The sequence below is a fragment of the Arvicanthis niloticus genome, chromosome 18, assembly GCF_011762505.2.
Source record: "Arvicanthis niloticus isolate mArvNil1 chromosome 18, mArvNil1.pat.X, whole genome shotgun sequence".
NCBI lineage: Eukaryota > Metazoa > Chordata > Mammalia > Rodentia > Muridae > Arvicanthis > Arvicanthis niloticus.
Genome location: NC_047675.1, coordinates 51,380,111 through 51,407,334, shown reverse-complemented (window position 1 = coordinate 51,407,334; position 27,224 = coordinate 51,380,111). Strand labels below are relative to the sequence as shown.

At 45.6% G+C, this 27,224-nt stretch overlaps 1 long non-coding RNA gene and 1 pseudogene across 2 annotated transcripts; both read right to left on the bottom strand.

The window, feature by feature from the left end:
- Positions 1-15,049: 15,049 nt before the first annotated feature.
- Positions 15,050-27,005, bottom strand: LOC143435020 (uncharacterized). Of its 2 annotated transcripts, XR_013104989.1 has the most exons (3): positions 26,687-27,005; positions 16,080-18,632; positions 15,050-15,618 (listed from the first exon to the last, which is right to left on the bottom strand). It is a non-coding gene; the product is annotated as an uncharacterized LOC143435020 (long non-coding RNA). The 2 variants fall into 2 exon arrangements; XR_013104988.1 differs by having other exon boundaries at positions 15,050-18,632.
- On the bottom strand, positions 23,409-24,054 carry LOC117723355 (ER membrane protein complex subunit 4 pseudogene; annotated as a pseudogene).
- Positions 27,006-27,224: the final 219 nt, after the last annotated feature.

Below are 27,224 nucleotides of genomic sequence, written 5' to 3'. Positions count from 1 at the left end.
AGGTGAAAAAATAAAGAGGACCACTTACAGTCCCATGTCCTTACCCTCTAGGACTGAGCAAGAAGAGAAAGACCATTAGAGCCATGTGCCTTCTCCATGGGAAGGAGCCCTGAGTCACTCTGTAAGTTTCACTTTCTGTCTCTATAATCTACTCATTAATAGCCACAAGAATTTTAAATACATAACTTTAAACCACAACACCCAAAGCCCCTCAGATCCAGGGCAACCAAGAGAGCTGGCTAACCTTCCCCGTTCCAGAAACTTCCTTTCTATTAGTCAGAAATAGACTCTGCCAGCAGATTCCAGGCTCTGTCCAGCAGAGCCTTTGCTCTGCGCTTCCCCAGAATCTGCACCAGCAGCTCGCATGTCTTCTAAGTTATCTCTCTTCAAGATGTCCCCAAAGTTAAAAACATGAAAACCCAAATGCCAGCTAGAGTGGGGGAAGGGTGTGCACGTGGAAGGGCTGCCAGGGTCACCATGCCAGGCCTCCTTTCCTCATCCTGTGTTTACATGTTAAACACCTGCCATGAGTCATTCCTTCTACAAGGGGACTCGTCCCTTATCTTCAGTGTGGCACACATGCATGTGCAGTGACAGATGGACACTGGGCTCAGTGTGGGGAGGTGATAAGAAATGGCTTTTAGCTCTGGAGACCTCCAGGCCTATTGGGAAGGATGCTCAGATTCTGCCTGCCTTTGCTGGATGCAGGAAGGCAGCCTCAGATGACCAGGTTTTCTGAGACATTGAAATGAGCTGGGATTTAGAAATGTAGAAAATGTGCTTTAATGTACTATATACAATTGAATATGCACACACACACACACACACACACACACACACACACACTGAAATCTAGCTTCACAAGAGAAAACCAATGCTATCTCTGGGTCACATTTAGCCTGTGGGTTACCTATGTGCACCTATGTGCACCGTGGGAATAAGCTACACGACAGTTGCAATTTCTCATCTTTTCTCATTTCTAAACTGTGATGTTGGCATCTTAACATGTTAGGTTCTCTGCAGATAGCTATTGGCTTTCAGACAGAGTCCTTGAGGCAGCCTTGAGCAGGCTAAGATACCACCCTCACACCGCCTCCGGTTCTCACGACAGTCTGACTCTGTCCAATGAGAAGTGTAAACATACCTGCAGCCCTAGGGCATGGCTGCTTCTTCAGATCTTAAATCCCTTCTGCAGCCATGGAAGGGACAAAAGGATGCCCTTGCCACCTCGTGAGGATGTGGGAGGCATCCCACCTAATCTGACCCTTCAAGTACTCTCAGATAGCCCTACCTGGGAAGGGCTGCAGCAGTTTTCAGGGAGCTGACCTGGGGTGCCACCAGGACCAGAATAGAAAGCAGTCTTATGTAGATTCCTGAGGGTGCAAGGCTAGTGCTTTGTCAACTGGACTAGCCCAGTCCAAGCTGTCCCTTACATGGCATTCCTGTTCACCACCGTGGCCCCAGGACCACAGTGGAAGGTGGAAACTGCTGATCTGACCCCAGCATCCTCCTCCTCATCCTGTGTGACTTGGCCTTCTTCAGAGGGGACAAAGACGATGTGCACAAGATCTCAGTGCTGTGTGTCTGTGGGAGATGGACCAACCCCAGCTTTTCTTTACATCACTGCAAGTTTTACAGAAAGGCTCCTTTAGGAGTTTCATCATTCTAGACATACCCTCCCCCTTCTTGAATGTGCATATATGTATTCATATGCATGGGGGTATACCTGTGTTCATACATGTGGAGACCAGAGGTTAATATCAAGTGTCTTCCTTCATTTCTCTCTACCTTGTATATCAGGCCAGAGTCTCTTACTTAAGCCCAGGACTTAGTAGTTCAGCTAGTCTAACGAGGCAACATGTTTCAGGGCCCCTCCCCAGCCTTCCCACTGATGGGATTACAAGGGGATAACCATACCTGCTCACATTGACAGGCATGCAGGGTCTGAACTCCAGTCCTCACACCTGTAGGCAGGCACTTGATCCACTTAGCCATCTTGCCAGTCCCAAGTAAAGCCTATTTTTGACTGAAAAGTTTTGAACTACCGAAAAGAAAATAGAAAATAAAATCTGCATATAATTACAGCCACTAAAAGAACATGTCTTCATATTTAGGCAGGCGTTCTGTGAAAAAAAATGTGTAGGTAGCTACACATAATAGAAATAATATGAAATAACATTTGAACTAGGAAAAAATAGATATGTATATAAAAATAGCAACAATCATGTTTGATATATATAGTAAACACATCTAAATAGTTACAATAGTAAGTATATTTCATTAAAATTATGGTTAGAGGGGCAAGAGAGATGGCTAAGAGCACTGGTTTCTTCATCAGAGGACCCAGGTTCAGTTCCCAGCACCCACATTGGGTGTTCATAACCAAATGTAACTCCAGCTCTAGGGGATCCAGCACCCTCTTCTGACCTCTATAAACAGGAACACTTGCATGCACAAACACACAAAGAGATACATACACATGGATTAACATGACTAAAAACCAAAATAAATCTTAAAAAGAAAAATACAAGCAGGTATCTACTGTTCCTAAATAGATGTAGTATCTACAGTAGACTTTGATGTGTGTGGGAGGCTTGAGGTATGGCTCAGTTGGTAGAGACTAGCATACCTAAAGCCCTGGGTTTGATTCTGAGTAGTGTTAAACCAAGTATGGTGGTGCCTACATATAATCCCAGCAACTGGGTAGCTGGGAGCAGGAGGATCAGACGTTCAAGGTCATCCTTGGCTACATATCAGATTCAAGTGCAGCCTCGTCTACAAGAGACCTTTTTCCCAAACAAACAAACACCACTACAAAATAAAATGTAGAATCTCTTATAAGCATCAACTGCCAATAAAAAAAGCCTATGGTCAAAGAACCGAGGCAGGAAATAGGAGGTGGGACACTGGCAGAAAGAGAGGGGATTCTGGGAAATAGTGAGAGGCATGGGAGATTCAACTGGGAACACTGAGGAGGCAGACGTAAACCAGCAGGTAGCTGAACTCAGCATAGAATAAAGAGGATTCGCTCCAGACTTGGACACATGAAGCTGAGGACAGGTAACTAACCATGTGAAAGACACAGAATAGTTTGAATGGGTTAAATATGTTATGAGCTAGTCAGGGAATGAGCCAAACTTATGGCCTAGGCATTTATTAATAAATAATTAGTCTCAGAGACATCATTGTGAGAGCAGGGGTAGGAAAGAAGAAAAATGGATTTATTTTTTACAAAAAGAAAAAATAAAAGCAAACTTTTGCTCCTCCAGGACAACCTGATTTCTCTGTTCACCTGTTCTCTCCACGGAACCTTCCTGGTGACTCTGAAGAAGAAAACACGAGGGAAGATCTTCTGCTGGTAACTAAGACAGCTGGATTCATGGTCTTTCTCTAACTGCAGTGGTGGAACTCGAAGACCAGATAGTTAAGTGTCCACTTCTGTGATGAATGAAACATCAGAGTATGGATATATTCCTATAGGACAATATTTGTCTGTTTAACCTGTAAAGCAGCTTGGCCTTCTAGACTCCTTCATGAGGTTTTAAGGCACTATGGATGGCCAGAGGGTTGAACATCTCTTGACTAACTTCTCAGCAGAGAGAAAAGTGAATGAACCTGAACAGCAGACAGCTTGGCAGTAGAATGGCCCTCGAATCCAGTGTAGGCAGTTATAAACACACACTAAGACGTGAACACAGTGTCTACAGTGATGGACACACACTGTCTTAGTTAGGGTTTACTGCTGTGAACAGACATCATGACCAAGGCAACTCTTATAAGGACAACATTTAATTGATACTGGCTTACAGCTTCAGAGGTTCAGTCCATTATCATCCAGGTGGGATCATGGCATTGTCTACGCAGGCATGGTGCAGGAGAAGCTGAGAGTTCTACATCTTCATCTGAAGGCAGCTAGAAGACTGGCTTCCAGGCAGCTAGGAGGAGGGTCTTAAAGCCCATGCCCACAATGACACACTAACTCCAACAAGGCCACACCTACTCCAACCAGGTCACACCCACTCCAACAAGGCCACACCTCCTCATAGTGTGACTTCCTGGGCCAAACATATTCAAACCACCACACACACTAAGCAACGAACCCAGCATACACAGTGTTGGACCTATGCTAAGCTGTGAACCCAGCGTAGACAGTTGTGGACACACGCTAAGCTGACAGGGATGTTTCACTTTTGGTACTTCAGTTATAAAGTCAAGTCAAGTAGGGGCTGGGGAGATAACTCAGTTTGTAAATGTTGTGGTTTAAATTGGAGTGGCCTTATGGGCTCATACATTTGAATGTGTGGGAGAGAATGAATAGCCGAGTTCCTGACGGACTACTGACGCACTGTATGAATCCCGAAGCCGCTTTCACCCATCACATGTCCCCTTCTGTCAGCAGCTCTCTTGCCTTCTCTGTGTGTGCTTAGGGACCCTGCAATATGTCCAGCATCTATTTTGGAAGCCAGCCAATCACATCTGTTGTTTGAAACATCTTACTGGGTGGCAGCTCCACACCTTCTAACTACCCCTGCCCCAAGAAGAACAGGGCAATCAAGAATTGATCAATTGCAATTCTTCAGAACTAGCAAGACCACGAATCCCGAAGGAGCTATGGTCCACTGTGACTTGAGGTGTTCTGAGCAATCCTGGACCTCAGTCTGCAGCCTGCTAGGCCTCTCTCTCTGGCAGCCATCACTTCTGGACTCTGATCTCTGGCAGCATTTGTCAGTGATGAGCCCACAGGACACCAACTGCTACTCTGTATCTCCTTGCATAGTATTTCCCAACTCTTTCTTTTAAAGAAAGACTTATTTTTATTTTAGGTGTTTAAGGGCTCTGCCTGCATGTATGTGTGTGAACCATCTGAGTGAGGTGCCCAAGGAGGCCAGAAGAGGGTGACAAGTTTTTGGAAACTAAGTTACAGATAGTCGTGAGCCACCATGCGGGTGTTGGGAACCTGGGTCTTCTGCAAGAGCGGCAAATGCTCTGAATGGGCTGTGCCATTGCTTCCGCCCCCTCAACTCTTTCTGAATTGCCTGGAGAGATTGGGGCAAACACCCTGGCTTCTTTCCCATCCCCCGAGAGGCTAGTCGACTGGCATATGTGGTCTCTGGGCACTAAGAGCTGCAAACGCCCCCCTCAACAGAGATGGAGCCTGAGGTGGAGTTTGGAACCAGCCTTGTAAGTCCTAAGGACTGAGGATCTGCAGGTGCAGCTGAGCCCAGGTGTTAGGAAGCCTGCTGACCCGTCCACTACAGCTGCAGCATTCAGACTGTATGTAATCGCCTTCCCCAGCGCCGCCGTGAACGATTCCCCACACTATTGCAAACATCCTCAGATCCTTCCCAACGGAACAAAGGCAGAAAATTAGAAAATTATAATCCTTTAGGATTGTTCAGTAATTCCTATTGTAATTGGGGTACAATTGTTCAATTTTTTTGTATGAACCAAACAATCTGTGTGTGTGCCCCACATTTGAGACTGAACTTGCATATTCAGTACGCTGCTAAAATGATTGATCATAGTCATCCTGGTCCTAACCACAGCCAGTTATGTGTTGAGATGATACTTTCCAAGCTCCACTCACAGCCATCTGTTGGATCATATTATTCTTTAATAATGTGTACCAACTCTCGTGTGCATGCGTGTGTGTGTGTGTATGTGTGAATGTGCATGTGACTACATTGTGCATGTGTGTGAGTGTGCATGTATGTGCATGTGTGTACATGTGTGTGCGGGTGTGAGTGTGCATGTGTGTGCATGTGTGTGCATGTGTGCATTTGTGTGTGTGCATGTATGTGAGCATGTATGAGTGTGCATGTGAGTGTATCTATGTGTATGTGAGAATGTGTGTGTATGTGGGTGTCTGTGTGTGTGCATATGAGTGCATGTATGAGTATGTGGGTGTGTGGGTGTATGCATGTGTGTGGGTGTGTGCATGTATTGTGTGTGCATACATGTGTGTGCATGTGTGCATTTTTGTGTGTGTGCATGTATATGTGTGTGTATGTGAGCATGTATGAGTGTGCATGTGGGTGTGTATGTGTGTGTCTATGTGTATGTGTGAATGTGTGTGTATGTGGGTGTCTGTGTGTGTGCATGTGAGTGCATGTATGAGTATTCGGGTGTGTACATGTGTGTGAGTGCCTGATGAGTGCACGTGTGTGTGTGTTGTGTATATGTATGTATGTTGCATATGCACATACCCACAAGAACCCACATAAAGGTCAGAGGTGAGTTCTACCTTTTTCCTTGTTTGTTTCCAGACAAGATCTCTTACAGGCCTGGAGCTATGCTCTGTTGGCCAGGCTAGCTGGTCCATGAGCTTCCAGGGATCTGCCCACATCCACCTTCCTTCCATCTTATGACTGTTCGGAGTACAGATAATCAACGCTGCACCCAGCCTTTTACATGGAACTGGGGAAACAGACTCACATCTCCACACTCGTGAGCCAAGCCCAAGCCGTCCTTTTAGCTTGTGCAGGATTTAATTCTGTCTCCAGCTGAAGTGGCAAATCACACATTAACCACATGACTCTGGACTGTGCCACACAATCCTTCCAATTTATCTTCCATATGGGCACCATTTCCAAAGACTCCATCCTCCATTTTCACAGACAGAACTCATGCCCAAGTGCGGGAGGACAGGCATGTCATTTACAAAGCATGCCATCAGGGGACTCTATCCAAGTCATTAACCATGCAGAAGCCCAACCTCCACTTCGCAGTTCGCTGGCTGTGGGCTTTCATATGGGGTCTGTCACTTACACTACTCCATATTAAAGCTTAATTGAAATTTCATTCCTTTACAGCAAGATGCCAGCTTAACAGATGGCCTCTAATTGTTATGTCCACATATTTTACGTTGGATGCCATTGGAGTTGATTTCACGCAAATGCTATTTGTTTAAATGCTGGGTCGTTGAAGGCTTTTCTTTCACACTAAAATCCTTATTGTTTATGGGACTGTAAAATCAGTCATTAAAACTAATCAGTTAAAATTGAAAACAATGACTCCAACAATCTGACAAAAATGAAAAGAATGATTAATGGTTCAAATCTGTTTTCGAGGCAAGTGGGACATCTAGGTGGATACATAAGAAGAGGAGACACACTTTGAGCGACACTGGGTGAGGTGCATGTGAAGTGATCGACCCCCCCGCCACGCCTACAGCCACGCCTCCAAGTCTCAATGCTTTTTTGATCACTCTACAACACCCTTCCGTGCTTCCCTTTAGTTCTGAGTGCACAGTCTGGGTCCGCAGAACTCAGCATCCTCTGAGGTGAGAATTCTCACTCTTAAGCCTGGAGAGGGAATGGACTTGCAGGACAGAAATACATCAGAGGCACAGGACACAGAGCAGAATGCCCCACACCCTTTCAGATTGCCAGAGTATTAAGGTGATGGCCTTTGATCACTTCTCATTCTGCTGACGTTAGCTGTAGATTCTATATCCAGAGAATCCAAAGGAACTGAGACCAAGATGGCTTGGCTCAGCCCGAATCCCTCCATATTCCTCCCTGTGATGTAAGTTACTCTCAGCCTTCCCCCAGCCTCCCCAGCGGTTTCAGTCACCCAGTGACGGAATTGTTCTTTTTCTCACTCAAAGTCATTCCCAGACAAGGTTTAAATAGAAGTTGGGGAGATTGCTCTCTGGGTAAGTATTTGCGGCGTAAGTGTGAAGATGAGTTTGGATGCCTGGAACTCACAGAAAAGCCAGAGGCAGGACCATGTATACCTGCAACCGAAGCACTGAGGAGGCAGAGATAAGCAGATTCTGGGTCTTTGCAGACTAGCCAGGCAAGGCAAAACTGTGAGCCCCAGGTCCAGTGAAAGATTCTGCCTCAGTAAGGTGGAGAACAATAGAAGACACCCATACTGTCCTCTGGCCTTCTCAGGCACACACTCATGCACACACTCACACACGTATACATACACGCACACGCATGCATGCACATTCATGCCCTCATGCAATTAACTTTTAAAATAGAAAATCCTTGCATAAACCCTCTCACTTCCATATAGAAATGACTCAAGACAACGACTTCCCCAGGGACATTTTCACTTCAGCAGAAACCCTCAGCTTTTGGAGACAAGACTGTTATTATGAAGGGCCAGGTATTGGCAGGGGATCCTGAAGTCTTTAGAACTGCTCCATCTCTTGGGCAGGTGAGATGGCTCAGTGGGTGGGAAAAGGTACTAGCTGCAAAGCTTAGTGATTGGAAATCAATCCCTGGGACTCACTTCTGCAAGTTATCTTCAGACGGGTACACACACACACACACACACACAATTATATAAATAAGTAAATTTTTAAAAATGTCCCAACTCCTTTTTTTTCATGTCACCCTGCAGTCAACGTTAAGGGAATAAGGTATCTAAAACAAGTAAAATAAAATAAAATTAACAAAAAAGATAAAAGTATCCTTAGGCTTTTAAAAGGACGAATGTGAACAAAACGCATGAAAAACCGGGGAAGGTGAGGAGACCACAGAAGGTGTAAGAGGGTCTCTACCAGGGTTCTTGGATGGGACAGTCACCAAGTGACCAAAAAGACAGGGGCCAGGTACAGAAAAATAGTTTGAAAATGTCAACCTCTCCTAAGACCTGGGAGCCTGCTGGGTCACTACAGCATTGCAACTGCAGTCTGTCCACCAGCGTGGCTTGAATGTGCAAGCAGCTAGGTGAGCCCCGAGATAGGGGAGGGGAGAGGAGAGGAGGGGAGGGAAGGCATCAGGAGGGGAGGGAGGGGAGGGAAGGCCTCATATGAATCTACCTTTCCTTTGGCTGCTGCTAAAACTGGGGGAAAGAATGTAAGGGTCTAACGGCCATCGTTTGACCACACTGAGCATGCTCAGTATTCCCGTTCACCATCTTTGTCTTACAAGCGGAAACATACCCAGAAGCTTCCTGTTGGCTATCTTCCTTTCTTGAATTCGACCTTGAACTGAGCATGCTCAGGAATGTTCAGAGTACATTCTGTACGCTCTGGAGTGTGCCCATCCCTAGAGTGCTTTTCTCTATGAATAGTGTACGTGCTCACTATTCTGTGACACTATTCAGCTCAGAGACAACCTTGCTTAGGAAACTACTCCCGTGTTCTTGTCTGCCACCCTCTATGACCCGTTCTTCACGGATTTACATCTTGGCTGTAGTACTTTCAGTTTGTGCTCTCCCTGAGGCAAGCTCTCTAAGTTTGGTGTGTGCGTAGGCTTATGCAGAATGGCTGAGGGAGGCAGCCCTGGTGACCTCTTTCTGTGGCCTTCTGGTCTTAGGTTCTTCCCAAGAGGGAAGACAACTACACTTACCTTAATCATTGATATAGCCCTGGCATTCCACATGAGGCCTGGCACAGACTCTATACTCAACAAATATTTATAAGTAAGAGAGTGAATAATTTCAGAATTACTAAATAATTCTAACACAGTCAATTATTTTTTTTAAAGGAATAGTTTCCTTCATTGCTGTCTTTAGGTCTTTTGTTTAGAATATATTTGGGGCCTTTTAAAGGTTTCCATCTCATTGTTAAATTGATTACGGATATAAATGTATAGTTCAGAGACCTAGGAAAGTGAGCTTAATCCATATTGATCCAGATATTATAGAAAAAGTCAGCAATTCTTAAAATCACATTTCCTGATTACAAAGCCTAAGAAATTTCCACACAGAGAATTGACGGCACTTCACGGCAAAGGCATAGACTGCAGTTCAGGCAGAGAACACAATGTTTGTAGGAATCATCCCTGTTGGTTGATGTGTATATGCTACTGGCCAGGCAGTGGAGGAAGCTTCAGCAACATGGACACAGACTAAGTCAGCAGTTTACCCTACACTCAGCATGAGTCAAACCCCGTATTGAGCTGTGTGGGGATAAGGAGGAGCCACTGTTGCAGACCTCCAAATCAGGAAAACCAGGCAGCCTCCCACATCAGAAGCAACTGTTGTAGTAGCACCAGCCTCCCAAAGTACCAATAAAATCAGGGAGTCAGACCGGGTGGAAACCATTGTCCCCCACCACTGATCTGTCTATTGTATGCTTCAAATGTGTGTTCCACAGAGCTCTGGAGAGGGCTCTGAGAAAATGGCAAACACCTCACTACAAAACCGACTTTTAATGTTATTTATTTTTATTTTATGTTCCTGTATTTGTCTACATGTACATTTGTGTACCACGTGTACGCCTAGTGACCAAGAAAGCCAGGACACGGCATTGAAATCCCTGGAGTTACGGATAGTTGTGAATTGCTTTGTGGTGCTGGGACCCCCCCAACTCAGGTCCTCTGCAAGAGCAGTAAGCACCCTTAACCTCTGAGCCATCTCTCCAGCCCCACTCACTGTTTCAAGTTAGTCATTTCTCCTGAACAGATATTATTCAGGCTGTTACTTTTATTCTAGAATTTTGAGGAGAAAATGGCATTTCCCCATTGGGAAAAATAACTTTTATTTGCCTGTTTTAATTGTTGTCTTAAGGGCTTACTGCCTCTGTCTACTAACTAGGCCTAGTCCTGGAAGCTTCTAGCCTCTGTACAATCTTATCTAAGCCCAGAATGTTTTCAGCTTCTGAGACTTACTGCTGAATAAGCTCACCCTTTCTAGTTCTTTCTGAACTCTGGCTGGCTGGTTCAACTCAGCTGTTCTGGCTCAAACACCTCTCCATGCTGACTGATTCAAACTGGCTTTTCTTCAGCCTCTGACTTTTTGCTCTGCTTGGCCTCAAATTAACTCTGGCAGTCTTTCCTAATCTTCTGGCTCCTTCTTATTCTCTGGCTCATTCTGTCTTCACCTGTGTGTAGCTTGTTCTCTCTCTGCAACCTGTCTCTCTATAACTGTCCAGTTAAAACTGCCCCCCTACACACTGCTCTTCAAGTAGATCCCCTCCCTGCCCCCACCCCTCTTGTGAGAGTTGGAATATTCTATTTTGTCAACTCTTTCTCTGGTTCATCACCTTGCTACTCAATTAGACATCACTTTCAAACATGGGTGCTTCCTTCTACAAACTAACTTTACCTTCTTTGTTCCCAAAAGGTGTGTGTGAAGGGCCTGACTGTATTCCTGCCAGAGAGATTAAAGGTGTGTGCTAAGGGCTGAGTCACACCAAAACTAGAGACAGGTTTTTTCAGTAAATCACACAACCTTGGGAATTACAGTGTGATCAAATACCCTGCAGCACCCATTAATTCTTGTTAATTGGGCAGGTTTTCACTCCCCATGCCTCCTTACAGTATTCCCAAAGATTTGCTTTTATGCGGCATAGCATCAGTGGTTATGGAAGAGGGAGACCCTCTCCATGCTATTGGCTGTAGCACCCTAATAAGTTTTGCTTAGAGGCTCCTACTGAGGTAGAGTCAAGACTCAACTGCAGAAAAGAATTGCAGGATGAGTCAGTGGGAAGTGGAGCTGGTTGCTTATCAAGAAGCAGTTTTAACCTAGAGTTAAGCATGGGCATTAATGAATAGTGCACACCCAAATGTGGACATCATAGGATTCTCGAGAGTCATTTAAATATCTGACCAATAGTTGCAAATACACCTCAAGTTCTGCTACCTTCCTACATAGCCCACACCACCCTGTCCAAGGATAGTACTGTCCATTGTGGGCTGGGCTACATCAACTAGCAATCAAGAACTTCCCCCGACAGACATGCTTTATGCTAATCCAATGGTGGTGCTGGAAGTTGGTTCCTTCTTCCCAGGTGTGTCATGTTGACAATTAGAATTAGCTATCACATCTCTAAATGAAAATGGGGAGGAGGAGGAAGAAAAGAAGGGGGAAGAAGAGGAGGAGGAGGAGGAAGAAAAGGAGGGGGAAGAGGAGGGAAAAAGGAGGAGGAAGGGGAAGAGGAAGGGGAAGAAGGGGAAGATGAGGAGGCTGAAGAGGAGGAAGAGAAGAAGGAGGAAGAAGAGGAGGGGGAAGAGGAGGAGGGGGAAGGAGGAGGAGGAAGAGGAAAAGGAAAGGAGAGAAGGGGAAGAGGAGGAGGGGAGAGGAAGAGCAGAAGGAGAGGAGGAGGAGGAGAAGGAAGAGGAGCAGGGTGAAGAGGAAGAAGAAGAGGAGGAATCAAAGCTCTATAACATCATAGAATTATAATATTTCCCAAGCCATTCCTTGAGGCCAGAAGCAGCCTAATAACAAACCAAACAAAGCCAGCACTAAAAACCTACCAACTCTGTTATGAGTACAGACACAAAAGTTTGCCATAAAGTTCAGGAGAGTCAGACCAGGAGGCATACAAATGGCTGTAAGTAGAGTTTGTCCTGAGCATGTTAAGACCCAGCTAAGAATTGGAAACTGAAAGCAGTGTAGAGCCTGGTACCTCCCCTTCATCCCTGTCTGTCTGGTTTTACTTTAGGTCACCTGCCTACTTCTGCAGATTAACATGCATGGTATCAAAATTTCCTGCAAACTGAAACCTTTCTCCCAGCAAGAAGATGGAAGGGAATGAAACTCATGCTCTTGGCCCGTCCCAGGAGTACAGATCAGTAAACCGCTGCTGGGAGGAGGGTCTGAGCGGCCCAGTTGCTGAGAGGAGATCTTGGACCCCTTAAGCTGTCCGCACTGTCACATAGAGCCCAGAGTTTGGGGTGCAGCTTTCCTAAGTGACCATCTGCACTGGATGGCTTTTGGTGATGCAACTTCACTGAGTTGACCCTACCCCCTTCTGGAAGTAGCCCTAGTAGCTTGATAGCTCACCAAAGTGGACTTTGATAGAATCATTATCTTGACCTGCCACCCCCTAAGGTTGTGTGTGTGTGTGTGTGTGTGTGTGGTTGTAAGGCCCCCACGAAGGTAGGACCTCACCCAAGCCTCAGGAATTCACAGCCACCCATTAACTCACAAGACACCGAACTTGATACAATCAGCAAGAGGTACATTTCGATCAACATGTTGAGGTCAAGACCTGTAGCCCACGCAGGGGTAGTGGGGTCTGACCCTGGGGCTTTGGAGACAGAGAGAATTTAAAGCCCAAAACCACAACTCAGGAGGGAAATCACAATCCAGGGGGAGTAAAGGAGGGTTATTGGAGAGCACCTGTGGAAAGTCCCAGCCCATTATTCAGTTTGTGACAGAGTCCAAGGAACAGTCATCATGGGGAACATTTTGTATAGGCTATTCTCTAAGAGCCTATTCGTAATCAGCCATCTATCTTGTGGTCAGCCAAGTTCCTGAAACACAGAGCTCATGACCAAGCTGACCTGCACTCTTGGTTCTGTTCAGTCTGCTAGGAGTTTTTGAAAATTTTTAACCCTTTCATGGTGAGCACCCAGGGAAAGCACCACTCAAGTCAGCAGGCTAATCACTCAAGAAGCTATCTGTCTGTCTAATTTACCTCTGACCATAGCATGCTGGGAGGAACACACATGAATAAAGTTCAGTGCTGGAGCTGGAGACATGGATCAGGAGTTATGCACACTAGTACTCTTGCAGAAGACCTGGATTTGGTTCCCAGCACCCACACTGGGTGGCTCACGACAACCCGGAACTCTTGGATCCGATTGGAACCTGGATCCAATAACCTCTTCTGGTTTTCACATACAGCACCTGCATGCACGTGGTGCACATAAACACAAGACAGCACACACACACATGCACATAGGAATACATGAACAAGTCCTTTAAATCTTTATGTCATTGGTTGGAGTAATAGTTTCCTACGTTATTCCAGGTAGCTTTCAATTGCCGTGATAAGACAATGTGGGAAGTAAAGACTCACACTTCCTGATTGCACCTGAAAAAACTCAAAGGGGGATTCTCACTCAAGTCTCAGGACGGCACCCACCCATAAATTCACAAGAGATGGGCTTGCTGCAAACACATGAGGCAGTTTAATATCAGAGCTCTGGGCCAGCCCATATCTCCATATCTCACATAGGAGATAGAGGGACTGACTCCAAGGCTCACAGGATTAGAACTTTTTATAGGCAAGGGGTGGGGGAAGTGGGAGACTTTTACATGGGTACACATGATTGGTTGTTTTACATCAGCAGACTGTACTAGTCAATGGGGCAGAGGGCAGTTCCTGCAGAACTTCCTGTGGAAGCTTATCTAAGTTACCATAGTATCTAGTTAAACTTAAATTGTAGTTTCTTGGACTTTGAGAAGACCTCAAGGGGGGAAGAGTTTGGAGGAACACCAGATGGCCCATTACTCATTTGGACATATCTCTGTTCTTCTAAGGATGTCCTTGTATACTTTTCATCTTTCATGGCCAGCCAGTTCTGGAAGACTTAGCAGGCCTTTGTCTTATAGTTTCACATCTTATGTGGCTGACTAACTGGGCCCAAACCCGCTGACAGGCATTTTTAACTATTTAGGTTAGGGAAAAGGAATCACAGGGCCCTGTTATTTTATTAGTTTGGGCCTATTTCAAAATTTTCTTTCACATCCATCTCTGAGAGAGATCATGGAAAGAACTCAAGCAGGTAAGGACCTAGAGGAAGGGCCTCAGAAGAGGCTGTGGAGAGACACTGCTTACTAGATTGTTCCCCACGGCTCGCTCAGCTTGCTTGCTTATACAAACCTGCCTGAGGGTGGCATCATGTACAGCAGTCAACAATCAAGAAAGTGCCCCCAGAGACTTGCCTATAGGCCAGTCTGATGGAGCCGATTTCCTAACTGAGGTTCCCCTAGACCTGAGTTTGTGTCAAGTTGACAGAATAACTAAGCAGCGCAGATGTGGAAATGGATGAAAGAAAAACAGTGACTATGTGTTACCAACAACAAGACTGCACCTGGGAAGTGAAGTGGCCACCCATGAAATGAAGGAGAATATTTGCAAATGAGATGTGATAAAGATTTTACAACTTAGTACCATCAGGAATAATCAGTCCAGTGGGAAATAGGCACAGAAGTTGAGTGGGCATTTTTCTAGAGATTCTGATAGGAACTTAAAAAGATGCCCAGCCTCTGTGGTCACTAAGGAACTGCAACCCTGTTGAGGCCCACATTCTGCCTCAACACTTTTGCCTCAATGCTTTGGGGGCTTAGTGCTCTGGTCAAGAGAGAGTGTGGGGCTCTGGGGGCAAGAGACGCAAAGAATGGAGACAAGACAGGGTGTGATTCAGTCTCTTCTATTTTCTCAAGTCTCCCTCAAGTCTCTCTTATTGAAGGGAATTCTGAGGTATTTATATACACAAGCAGGAGAACACAGGTGAAAACACTTTACCACGTGCACCATACAGCTGAGGTCACTAAACAGCAAAACAAGCTATGTGGGATAAACAAGATATTTATCAGAGTGTGCTTCAGCTGTTAAAGGCTTTTGAAAACCAAGTCTTTCATCAGGGTATATGGTTCCAGATGGCTGCAAAGTTGATCTAGCCGCTTTCTACTAAAGTCGGCTCCCAACACAACCCCCCACCACCACACACAGCTGTGGTCACTACGTGACTGCAGCCCCACACCTCAGCTGTGTTGCATCAACTCCGTCTCCTTTCACTTTTGTTCTTGCTCTATGAACTTGGAATACCTCAGCATGGTGGCTGAGACATGGCTCGGAGGTTGAGAGCCTTTGCTGCTCTTACCCTGAAGGAGTTCAGTTCCCAACGCCCACACTGCATGGATCCAAACCACAGGAACGTCAGTTCCAGGGGCTCTCACTCCTCTCCTGGTCTCCATAGGCACCTGTACAGACATGAACACTAGTGTGCAAGGGGCATGTGTGTACACACACACAAACACACACACAGACATACACACAGAGACATTCATACATACACACAGAGACACACACAGACACACAGAGAGACATTCATACACACACAGAGAGACACACACACACACACACATACACAGAGACACAGAGAGAAACATTCATACACACAGAGACATACACACACCCATACCACACACACATATGCACACACAGACACATACACACACACACACACACACACACACACACACACACACACACACCACATGTCACCACCACCACCACAATTTCTACTTCAAGCAGTCAGTTATCTTTGGGGCAATGACAACGGGAAGAGATAACTTTCACACTTTGGTTTCTAGTTCATCATGAGTCTCTTCCTCTGTGCAGATCTCAGTTCCTGCCTGGCTCTCCTTCCTTAATGAAATACCTCTCGAGGTTCTTAGAGAGCAGGTGTGCCGCTAATGAATTCTTTCCAGTGTTTTCCTGAAGATACCTCGAAGCTTCTGTGCTTTTACCAGCACATATTTCCGCAATGACATGTTTTCCTCTCAGATCTTCCAAAGTCTCACTTCATCGCCGTCTGTAGTGTTAAAAAAAAAAAAAAAAAAAACTCACAAGACGTTTACTTGGTTTTTTTCTCTCTTTGTGTGTGTCATATATTCTCATTTTCTTTGGCTGTCTTTAAGAATTGTTTCTTTGTGCTTTATTTTCAGTAATTTGAATAAGATTCACCCAGGTGTGTGTGTGTATGTGTGAGAAGGGGGGCACATGAGTGTGAGTACAGTGACTTCTCTGTGTTTTATTTATAGTGCTTGCTTTTCTGTAGCTGCATTTTTAAAAAGACTTATTTTTAATTGCGTGTATATGGGTGTGGGGGTAGCTGCACATGAGTGCAGTTGCCTACAGAAGCCAGAAGAGGGCGCTGCACTCCGTGAAGCTGGAGGTACAGGTGGTGTGAGCCACCTGGTGCAGATGCTAAGAAGCTCTGGTGCCCCCTGACTGCCAGGCCGTCTCTCCAGCCCCTCTGGAAGTGTTTGGGGTTTATATTCTATATCTTTTATCTCCTTTGGGAAAATATCAGCCGTTATCTCTCCAATACTATTTTTCTCCTTTCTCCTCTGAGTTTTGTGATGCTCAGTACTGCCCTGCAGCTGCTGGATATTTTTATTATTTGAACAATTATGTCTGTTATTGGCAATGTTTCTATTGGCCTACCTTTAGATAATCAGATAATTTTCTTATCTGGGTCTGTTTTATTGGCGAGCCCATTGAAGACATTCTTCATCTCTGTTGCTGTATTTGCTTCTGTAATTTTCATTCTGTGTCTTCTTGTAACTGCTATTGATCTGCTCAACTGTGCAGGTCCTTAGGCATGCTGTGGCCTTGTTTGGAATCAGTTAATTATTGGTATCTAACTCTGTGTGATAGTGTTCATAGCTCACTTCTGCTATGCACTGTTGATTGACTGACCTTCTGATAAAAAGGTTGTTTTCCTGCAACGTGTGTGTGTGTGTGTGTGTGTGTGTGTTTGTTTGTGTAGTGTATATGTGGTATGTATGCATGTGTGGTTGTATGTTAAATGTGGTATGCATTTGTGGTTTGTTATGTTGTATGCCTCTATGTGTACAAATATGTTTTGTGTATGTATATATATGTGTGTATGTGGTATGTGTATGTAGTGTATATGTGGTATGTGTGCATGTGTGGTTTATATATGTCCTATTCTATATGTGTATGAATGTGTTTGTGTGTATGTATATGTATGCATGGGGTATGTGTATTTTCTAACTTTTTAAAAAAATTTTAAACATTATTTGCACCCAGAAGCTTTATTTGTGACTGAAATTGAGCTCATGACTTTAACGCTGGCTCTTCCCAGGGGGAGCTGGCACAAATTAGTCAGTGATGAGCTGGGCTTTGGATAATGGCTATGGTTTCTGCTAAATGCCCTGCAGATACTATTCGACAGTGCTGTGTGTCAGTAAGGATGGTGCAGGTTTCCTCTCCCCAGTCCCCGGTCTACCTCACCCTCCTTTCCTGTGTGTCCTGCCTTCCCGTTGTCACGTTCCTTCCCAGTTTCGGATTGCTATGCCATGCCCTTGGCATTTTCTTGGCTTTCCAAGTGAGGCTCCCTGTTGTCCTAACCCATCTTTAGTCTGACGAGGACCCATGTCATTTGGCTATAGTAACAGATGACGTAAATGATGCTGAGCCCCTCCTGGTGGCAGCCACACTGCCTCTAGCATAGTGAGAAGAGATTTCTCTCTAGTGATATGAGCCTGAGATGGAATCCTCCTCCCTCAGAAGTGTAGATCTTGTCTTCTCATCTAGCTGAGATGAGCCTTCTCCGAAGGCAAGACAGGAGCTCTGCCCCTCTCCCCTACTTCAGCCAAGTCTCCTGGCCGAGGGAGAAACGGGGGCAGAAGGATTTAAGCCAAAGGCACTTCCTCCTTTCCTACATCAGGGGCTGCCCGCTCTTCTGAATCTGCCATTCAGGGGATGCATGTTCTTGCTTCTTTGACACAACACACACTGGCTCTTCCTCGTGGTCCTCAGGAGGTCTGTAGAGATGAGGCTGTGCTGGCTTCGTGCAAATGCCTTTGTGTACAGGTTTCTGGACTTCTCACATCCAAGCTTCAGAAAAACCCAACTTTAGACACCTCCATAGCAGCCACAGTTCCTGACTCATAGGTGAGCTGGGCTCAGGTAATGTGGGCTCAGGTGGGCTGGGCTCAGGTAATGTGGGCTCAGGTGGGCTGGGCTCAGGTGGGGCACATTTCAGTTCCCCAGTGTTTCAGGAAATCTGTAGTTCTGTGGCTCCAGCACTCTGGTAGATCAGACAAGTCAGGACCCTGTGGTACGTTTACCTAACTCTTTCATGTTTTAGGGAAGGGACATCTTTCCTTCTAGGCTTCTCTACCTCCAGGAGCTGCATCTATCCACATCTCGATAAGCTTCTGGTGTTCTCCTGGGACAGGGCCTGATAGGAAAGAAATGAAGAAACAAAGCAAGAGTAATAGTGCCACTCCCTGGGCCAAGCATACACAAACCATCACAGATGTTTAGCTTTTAAGTGAGAAGTGTGTAAGGCCATGTTTTCCAGTATACTTTGTGGAGAGCTTTTGGGACTGCTTGGCAGGAATCTGACATTGGCCAACGACGAGGAAATTGGGCCATTACAAGGAAGTAATTTCAGGTAGGAATCTAAATCTTAGGCTAGAACAAAGAAGTCGGCTTCAGGCATGAAAATGACTTTGGGCTAGGACTGGGAAGTAGACTCAGGTATTTTGGTCATCCTAATAAGCCCTTAGAAACAGCGATCATGGGCTTGTTCACGGGACTTTGTTTACTGCCTTGCTTGTTCCTTGACTATTTGTGTTTATTGTCTTGCTTGTTCCTCAACCTAGAACTGACCTTATTACTTGCATGTAATTAAAATGGTATAAAAGCAGATTGGGAAACAATAAACCCGCCTCAGCCTCAGAACTGGCAGGGGTCATGCTCCAATGTCTAATTGTCTTTTTTTTTTTTATTTTATTTTTAATCCTCTCTCCTGAGCTGGATAACCTGTTGACTGACTGGGCTGGCCTGGTCAACACTTTTCTATTGATGGAGGCAGGGCAAGCCTTGCCACTATGCAAAGCAGCTTCAGCTGAGGGCTCTGACCAGAGAGAGGAACCACTTCTGGGAAGACAGACAAAGCAGATGTTTGACACCACTCTCCTCTCCCGGTCTCTGGCCTTTGAAACTCAAGGTCAAGTAAAAACAAAAACAAAAACAAAAACAAAAACAAAAACAAAAACAAAAACAAAACCCAGAATGACCTTTAAGTTGCTTAGAGTTGCTGTTGGACTATTATATAAACTAAGCTTTGACCCAGCAAATCTTGCATGTCTACAGGATGCAGATGAACGTCTCTCAAACCCTGGTGACTGTCATCTCACATGAGAATCTTGGCAATGTACAGAGAAGCTCACCTTGCATATACCTGTCTACATGTTTGTTGCTGTTCAGGTGATTAGAATACACATCAACCATTTTACACCCCCCCCACCCCTACCCAGGCTACCTTTCTAGTCACTTGAGGTACAGCACCTCCTGTTTCTTACCAAGGGTGAAACTGCTAATCCAGTGAGTTAGTGCTAGAGTTAGTGGGGAAACTGAGGAACAGAGTGACCAAGAAACTCAAAGCAGAAAAATGTCAGCCTGGAACTAAAACCTGCCATGTTGCCTTTGAACTTTCATCCTTATTGTTGTAGCCTGCACTACCCCACGCTTTGGGGCTACTATGTTGCTGTCCACACTGCCCCACGCTTTGGGGCTAAGTGCTCTGGTCAAGAGAGAGAGTGGGGATGGAGGGGCAAGAAATGTGAAGAATAGAGACAAGCCAGAGGGTCTGTAGTCAAGTCTCGTTTACTGTCTCTCATAGACTATATTCACACCTCCTATTGACACTATTACAAGGAAATCCTGGGTGTTTATAAGCACAAGCAGGAGAACCAGGTGAAGACATTTTACCACGTGCACCATGCAGCTGGGGGTCACTAAACAGCAAAACAAGCTATATGGGATAAACAAGATGTTTGTCAGAGTGTGCTTCAGCTGTTGTAGGCTGTTGAAAAACAAGTCTCTATCAGGGTATATAGTTCGAGATGGCTGCAAAGTTGATAGCTGCTTTCTAGCCTCTTTCTGCTAAAAGTCGGCTCCCAACACCTTATGTTTCTGCGAATGCCCCTCCTACCAGGATACAGCACTCTCTTGGCATAGGATGTCAGTCAGGAAAGTGCTTGCTGCACAAACATGAGGATCCCAAAACCCACACACAAAAGCCCAGCTTATTGGCAGTGCTCTGGGAATCCTGGCAGTGGAGAAGCAGAGGCAGGGAGACCCCTGGAGCTCACTAGCCCTAGACTTTCCTATGAGACACTGACAGACCCTGTCTCAAAAAGGTGGATAATCTCTAAAGAACAACACTCAAGGTTGATCACTGCCCCTCCCCCATACACATGGGCATGAGCACACAAACAGGAATGCACACAAAGATAAAATAAAACAGAACCAGTGGATTGTGAAAGTATTTATGTCCGAAGGATCCCTTAATTAAAACCCACTGCAAAAAAAAAAAAAAGTTTTAAAAACTCAGAGAGGAGGCCAGGATTAGAAAGGAACTTGCCAGGGTCTGCAACTGCCAGGCAGGTTCCTGGCCCTGGTGGGGGTTGGGGGGCTGTCAGACAAATGAGGTGTGAACAGAGGTGGGTTTTAAACTACCAAGGAAGAAGAATCCCTATGGGTGTTGGCTGTGTCCACTGAGGATAATGAAAGAAAGACATAGTACAGTCATCTTGAGCATCAAGGGGAGGAAGATGGCCTTTTGCCAGTGCATTGAGAAAGAGAGGAACAGCAGAAGTCCATCCTGAGCCTGTTAAGATTGGAAGAGAGAGTCAGATTAATGGCTTGCTGGAACTCAAAGACGGTGAAATGGTTTTCTGTGTCTGCCAGTGGGAAGAGTAAGAGGCTGGAGCAGATGATAAACACTCTTATCTGAGAGATTTGAACCAGAAGGAGCTTTGAAAACAAGAGCACTGTGTGTTGCAGAGGGGAAAAAAATGAAAGAGAAACAGCCTTATGGGGTCAGGGTTCAACTTGGTGCCCAAGCAAGTGCAGGCATCTGCCTCTCCCTTGGTATCTCAGATCAAACCTCATCTCCGGGGTCCGAGCGACCAGGCTCCTGTCACTAATTCCCCACTTTAAGAAATGTCGTATGTTGCTATTGACTCCGTTGCCTGTGACTCTACAGTAATTGGATTATAGCCTCCAAATCAATGCTTTTCACACGGTAGGTTTGGCCCATTGCTATTACCAGGCCTTCTGATCATGTTAGCACATCTCAGCCGGCATTTGAAAATAATCAAAGAGTACAAGAAATACTTCCAACGTATATTCGACTTAATGTGAGTGTTTATGGGATGAGGAGATGGCCCATAAAGTGTTTGAGTAGGAGGACCTGAGTTCAGATCCTCCACATGCATGTCAAGGTTAGATGAGGTGGGCTGTACCTATAACCTCAGTGCTGGGATGGGTCAGGGGGAAGATGGAGTGATCCCTGGGGCTCAATGACTAGCTTGTCTAGTCAAATCAGTGGGCTCCAGGTTCAGTGAGAGACCCTGTCTCAAACGATAAGAAAAAGAGCTATTAAGGAAGACACCTGACATCAGCCTCCGGCCTCCACATGCCCACACACATAGGCACATGCACATTCATACACACGTGCATACGTGAACACATGGCGTGTTCTGTGACAGTTGTTTTTATGGAAGTGAGCGTCTGCGTGCCTGAAATCATAACACAATACACGCTTGTTTACACAACCAGATCCCCTTCTAATTCCTTGTAATCTTTTGTAAAGCGAGCGTCTCCACAATTACGTTTTGATTATTGTCATGGCTGGCATCTAAAATGTCCCTCAGGAGGCTGTGTGCTAAAGGCTCAGAGGGCAACTGCTGGGCTTTGGGGAAGCAGCTGACTTAGGGGGGCTCTGATTTGGTTTGCAGTTTGATGAGCATTGGAAGGTGTCGGGAATAGGCCATGAGAGCTTGATGAAGGGACCGGGTTCCTGCACTGTGCCCTGGAAACTGCACTGGATCTACATGACTCTCCTTTCTCTCCCCGTCCCTTCTCTGCTTTTGCTTGTCTCTCCTCTTCCTCTCTTCCTTACCCTCCCTTCCTCTTTCCACCCCCATCCCACCTTCCTCCCTCCACCCTCTCTACCCAGCTAACACAGCCATGTGGGTGTTATTCCATCCTTCTTTCCTTCATCCAACAAACATTGAATATCCATTCTCCACCAAGGCTGATTTAGATAAGAAAATTCTTCCTGCCCCACTTCAGCACTCTGGAGACTGGGGAAAGGGCCGGTTAGGGATGGTCCCTGGCGCTCAGGAGTTACACCCCATCCTTTCCCCGCACTGCATCGACACTAAAGTCCTCCTGGTCATCCATCCCCTCTAGGGAGGTGTCAACCTAGGCATATTGGCCACAGACATCAACTGGTTCTGGTGGTCTTTCTCACCCACCTTCAGGTATCTCGGTGTGTCCCAGAGTTCCTTCTGACAACTTAGCTTGGCCATTGCTCCCTTCTGCCTGTGCCTTTCTCATCCCTAGTCCCCCAGCCGTCCTCCTTCCTGGACAGTCTCCTCAGCCCACAGCTGGTCCCCCAGCCCACTGACTCCCTGGCTCCAGTCATCAGTGCAGAACTCTGTTCTGCAAAGTCCTTTCTTCCCCACTGTTCTCACGAGGAGTGTCCCTGGGGGTGTTTCCATCACGAGGTTGAAAGCCTATTTCACAGTCTGGTGGGTCTCGCTGTCCAGAGACTTTCTTTCTTTCTCTAACAATTTTCCTTCCGTAATTGTAATCCATATTCTCTGTTTTACTACTGACACCGTCATAAATAATACTTAAGATTCGGGCAGAATCTTTTCTTTTTAACTTCTCGCTTAAGGTCGGGTATTTTAAATTCTCCTTCATTCACAAGCTTGTTCCTTACTGGACTGTGGTAGTTATCGTCTGACACATACTACTGAAAACAAGATGATACAGGCAGCAGCTGTGGGCCAGCCTGAAGGGTGACGTCAGTCATTCTCTTGCTGGTAAAGTTCAAGGAAGAGCAACGGTGGTGGCTCCGTCCTGTAACTTTCGCACTTTTTTTTTTTTTTCTCAACCATTTAATTTATTGAAAGGAGATGCTGCTCCTCGGCAGCTTCTATTCTTTTGTTTACAGAGAGTCTGGTTTTGTTTGTTTTGCTCTGTGCTGGGAACATAAATAAAGTTTTCTACATTATTTTCAGTCGTAAGTTGTGCTATAGTTTCTTTTCTGCTATAACATGCTGCCCACTGTCCTTGTAGAATCTCTCTCCTCACCATGGGAAAAAGTGCAAGCTTTTTGGCTCTTCTCAACATGCATGATTATTTTAAGTGAGGATGTTTAGGTGTCAACAGCTTAAAATGCAAATGAGGTCCATATACATGGTGCTTTCTTGGGTTCACAGAAGTAATCCTCCACCACTGAACTCCATTCTCTCAGGGGGCTCAATAAAGGCTAGCCAATCTGATGCATGTGTAGGCAACAGTCCCATGGACTGGCACTTGTAAACAGCCAATGCCAAACCCATCAGGTTCCCAATGAGATAGACCAAACCTTGAAGAAACTTCTGACTTGAACTCTCCAGCATCTTGCAAGTGGTTGAAATGGCCATAAGTGCTTGAATGGGTCGCCAGGCCATCATACACGCCATCATAGCAGGGAAGATGGAAATGGTATTGCCAGCCATGTACATGATGAAGAGGTTCATGGGAATCTGTTTGAGGGGCCCCAGGGCTTTGGAATCTGAGGCAGGGGCAGTGCTGAAAGCACAAGGCGAGCCTGATCTACACAGTGAAGTTCAGGCCAGCCAGGAAGGGCTACATAATGAAACCCTTAAAAGAGAAAAGAGAGAGAAAAAGGAACAAACTGATCTTTATGAGCTGTCCCTCATTCGTTTTCCTTGTGACTTTGTTACACTAGGAGTTTGAAAGGTCTGAGGCAGAAGGCAGTAGCAGAGTGTATGCCTAGCACTCGAAGGGACCTGGGCTCTACCTCCAATACCACGAAGGAAGAGGGGGAAAAAATGGGAGGAGGAAAGAGAAGAATCAGGAGGAGCAGAAATTGAACTGGTAGAGCAGCTGGAGTCAAGGGGAGTGTTTTCTCTGGACTGCCATCTCCTGCCTACTCTGCCAGCCCCTTTCACCAGCTGTACCGAGGTCCTGCCTGGTCCCAGGCAGGAGATACGAGATGGACGTGCAGGTTATGGCCTGACCATATAGGAAGTGAGCTCATGCATCAGCAGATTCTTATGGCTTAGCACTGAAACTTCACCAGGACAGAAAGAGTCCATGGCTGTGGTGGGGACACCAGCTCTGAGCCTGGCAGTATGGGCACAAATCCCTGGAAAAATCTGAGACTCGGATGTGCATACTGTGTGTCGGAAGGACGTGTGCAAATGCCCCAGGCAGAAATGTGTGTGGATGGGATGTGGGCAAATACCTCAGACAGGAAAAGGAGAAAGAATATTCCCAGTAAAAGCAAACACATACGAAGGAGCAGAGGCCTGGACGGAGCTCAGCCCAGGGAAGAGACATGCATTGTGTGTGTGTGTGGGGGGGGGGTCAGCCCAGGGAAAAGACATACATTGTGTGTGTGTGTGTGGGGGGGGTCAGCCCAGGGAAAAGACATGCATTGTGTGGGGGGGTGGGGTGGGGGGCCACTTGTGTAAGTGCCGGGGACTCTGTGAAATGCTCTGTGTGTCCTAAGGGTTCGGCTAAAGCCCTGTAACCTGCTGGCCTCTGCAGAAGGTTTTATCTGGGTGGCGGTGGTGGGGTGTCTGGGTCCAGGGTTGCTCTAAGGAAGTCTTTTCTGCAGGCAGATGGAAGAGACCATCATGAGCAAGACTGTCGGGGACGGCAGCCATCCTGCAGACTGATGGGTTTACACACACGGACACAGCCGCCCTGGAGAAGAGGGGTTGTTATATCTTTAAGAAATGTAATTACTTCTTTTCAAAAGGGCATCTTTACAGTGGCTGTTTGAAGTGTTTCCACTGATGTGTTATTTCACTGAGACTGTACATGCGACTTTCTGTAGATGACAGCTTTTTACTTAATTGGCTGCAGTAATTGTACAAAGAATTGGGCTTCACAGTGACATTTTCCACACATCCATATAGCAACACAAATGAGGGTGTAGAAATCTCTAGTGGTCTTTGGAGGTCCACATCAGTCTCTGCTAAAGTGATGTTTTGTTTGTTTTTGCTTGTGTAATGACTGTCCCACCACTTGTGTGGAGTTGTCTCTGTCTTCACATGGGTTCTAGGGACTGAACTCAGGTCACCAGGCTGGGGTCTCCCCACCTCCTGAGCCACCCTATCATCTCCATTGAAGAGTCTTGATGGGATCAGGGCATTCTGGTGTGTGTGTGTGTGTGTGTGTGTGTGTGTGTGTGTATGTATGTATATATGTGTGTATATGGGTATGTGTATATGTATGTATGTTTGTATGTGTGTATGTATGTGTATGTATGTATGTATATGTGTATATGTGTGTGTGTGTGTATGTATGTTTTCTCTTTGTTTCCTGGATTACCAGTGATGTTGAACATTCTGTTCTATTTATAAGTCACCTTTATGGGCTCTTTTCCCAGGTGGATGCCTCTGCCCACAGATGTGCTATTCAGAGGCAGCAGAACACACCTAAACTGAAACTCTGTGTGATGTTGGAACCATAAGGAATTCTACTGAAATGTGTTGTTCCTGACACAGATCAAGCTGCTTGAGTCAGGAACAATCTGTGCCAAGATGGCTCTGGCTTTCCAGCAATTGTACCAGCTACCAACACCCGGGACTGTCCGAGTTGGAGCTGCACATCCCTCCAAAGCCTTTGGTGCACAGCGGGACTTCACTTTTATTCTCTAGAGCACTCTCATTACAATTATTGTTTATTATTATTCTCTTTCTGTGTGTGGTGTGTGTACGTGTACTGTGTGTGTGTGTGTGTGTGTGTGTGTGTGTGTGTGTAAACATTCAAATGAACCCTACACTGGGCAGAAAAGGGCATTGGATTCTCTGGAACTAGAGTTGTGGGCACTTGTGAGCCATCTGGCATGAGTTCTGGGAATTAATATCAGGTTTTATGCAAGAGTCATACATGTGCTTAGCCACTGAGCCACCTCTCTAGCCCTGGGATTTCACTTTTAATAGGTAACTTTGGGGGCAGCTGTCTATCTGTCTCTCTGCCTGCAGCATAAATAACTTGACTAATAAGTCTACATCTCAGTGTCTTCCTTGAACTTCAAATCCAAACCCTTTACTGAACATGCATTAAGAAACGTGAAAGGGCTTACCAAAACAGATTAATTCAGGACCTGGAAAGAGCAAAATCAGGAGGTTTATCTATTACTTTTTCCTTCCTTCCAAGAATTTAGACCAAGCTACATTGCTACGTTACCTTGAGCCATGTTGAATAATTTGTCTGTGTATTCTTAATCAGTTCTTCTTGTTCTTGTTTTGTTCTTCTCCTCTTCCTCCTCCTCCTCTTCCTCCTCTTTCTTCTACTTCTCTTCCTCCTCCTCCTCTTCCTCCTTCTTTTTCTTTTATATTGGGTTAAAAATTAATTTCTTTTAACTTATAAACTAGAAGTGTCCTGTCTCTGCAGCTTACCTTACCAATCTCATTTGTAGTTGCCAAATATTTGAAACCCAGGAAAACCAGGCAAGCTCGGTAGAATTCTAAACTTCAGTGTCTGAAACCTACGATTAGCTAAGAAACAGGAGATTAGTACCCTTGCAATGCTTCCAAACAGAATCAACCCGCCTTTGCCTCCAACAGCCAGACAGAACATTAATATGCTTGGCTACCACCCAGGACTCTCAGGGCAAGCATATTATGGGTTAGATTTCTTGAGCATTATTAGGTGTTAGGGAGGTAGGCAGCTGGAACTTGGGAGATTATTTTTTACAATAAAAAAAACCCTGGAAGCTTTTAGA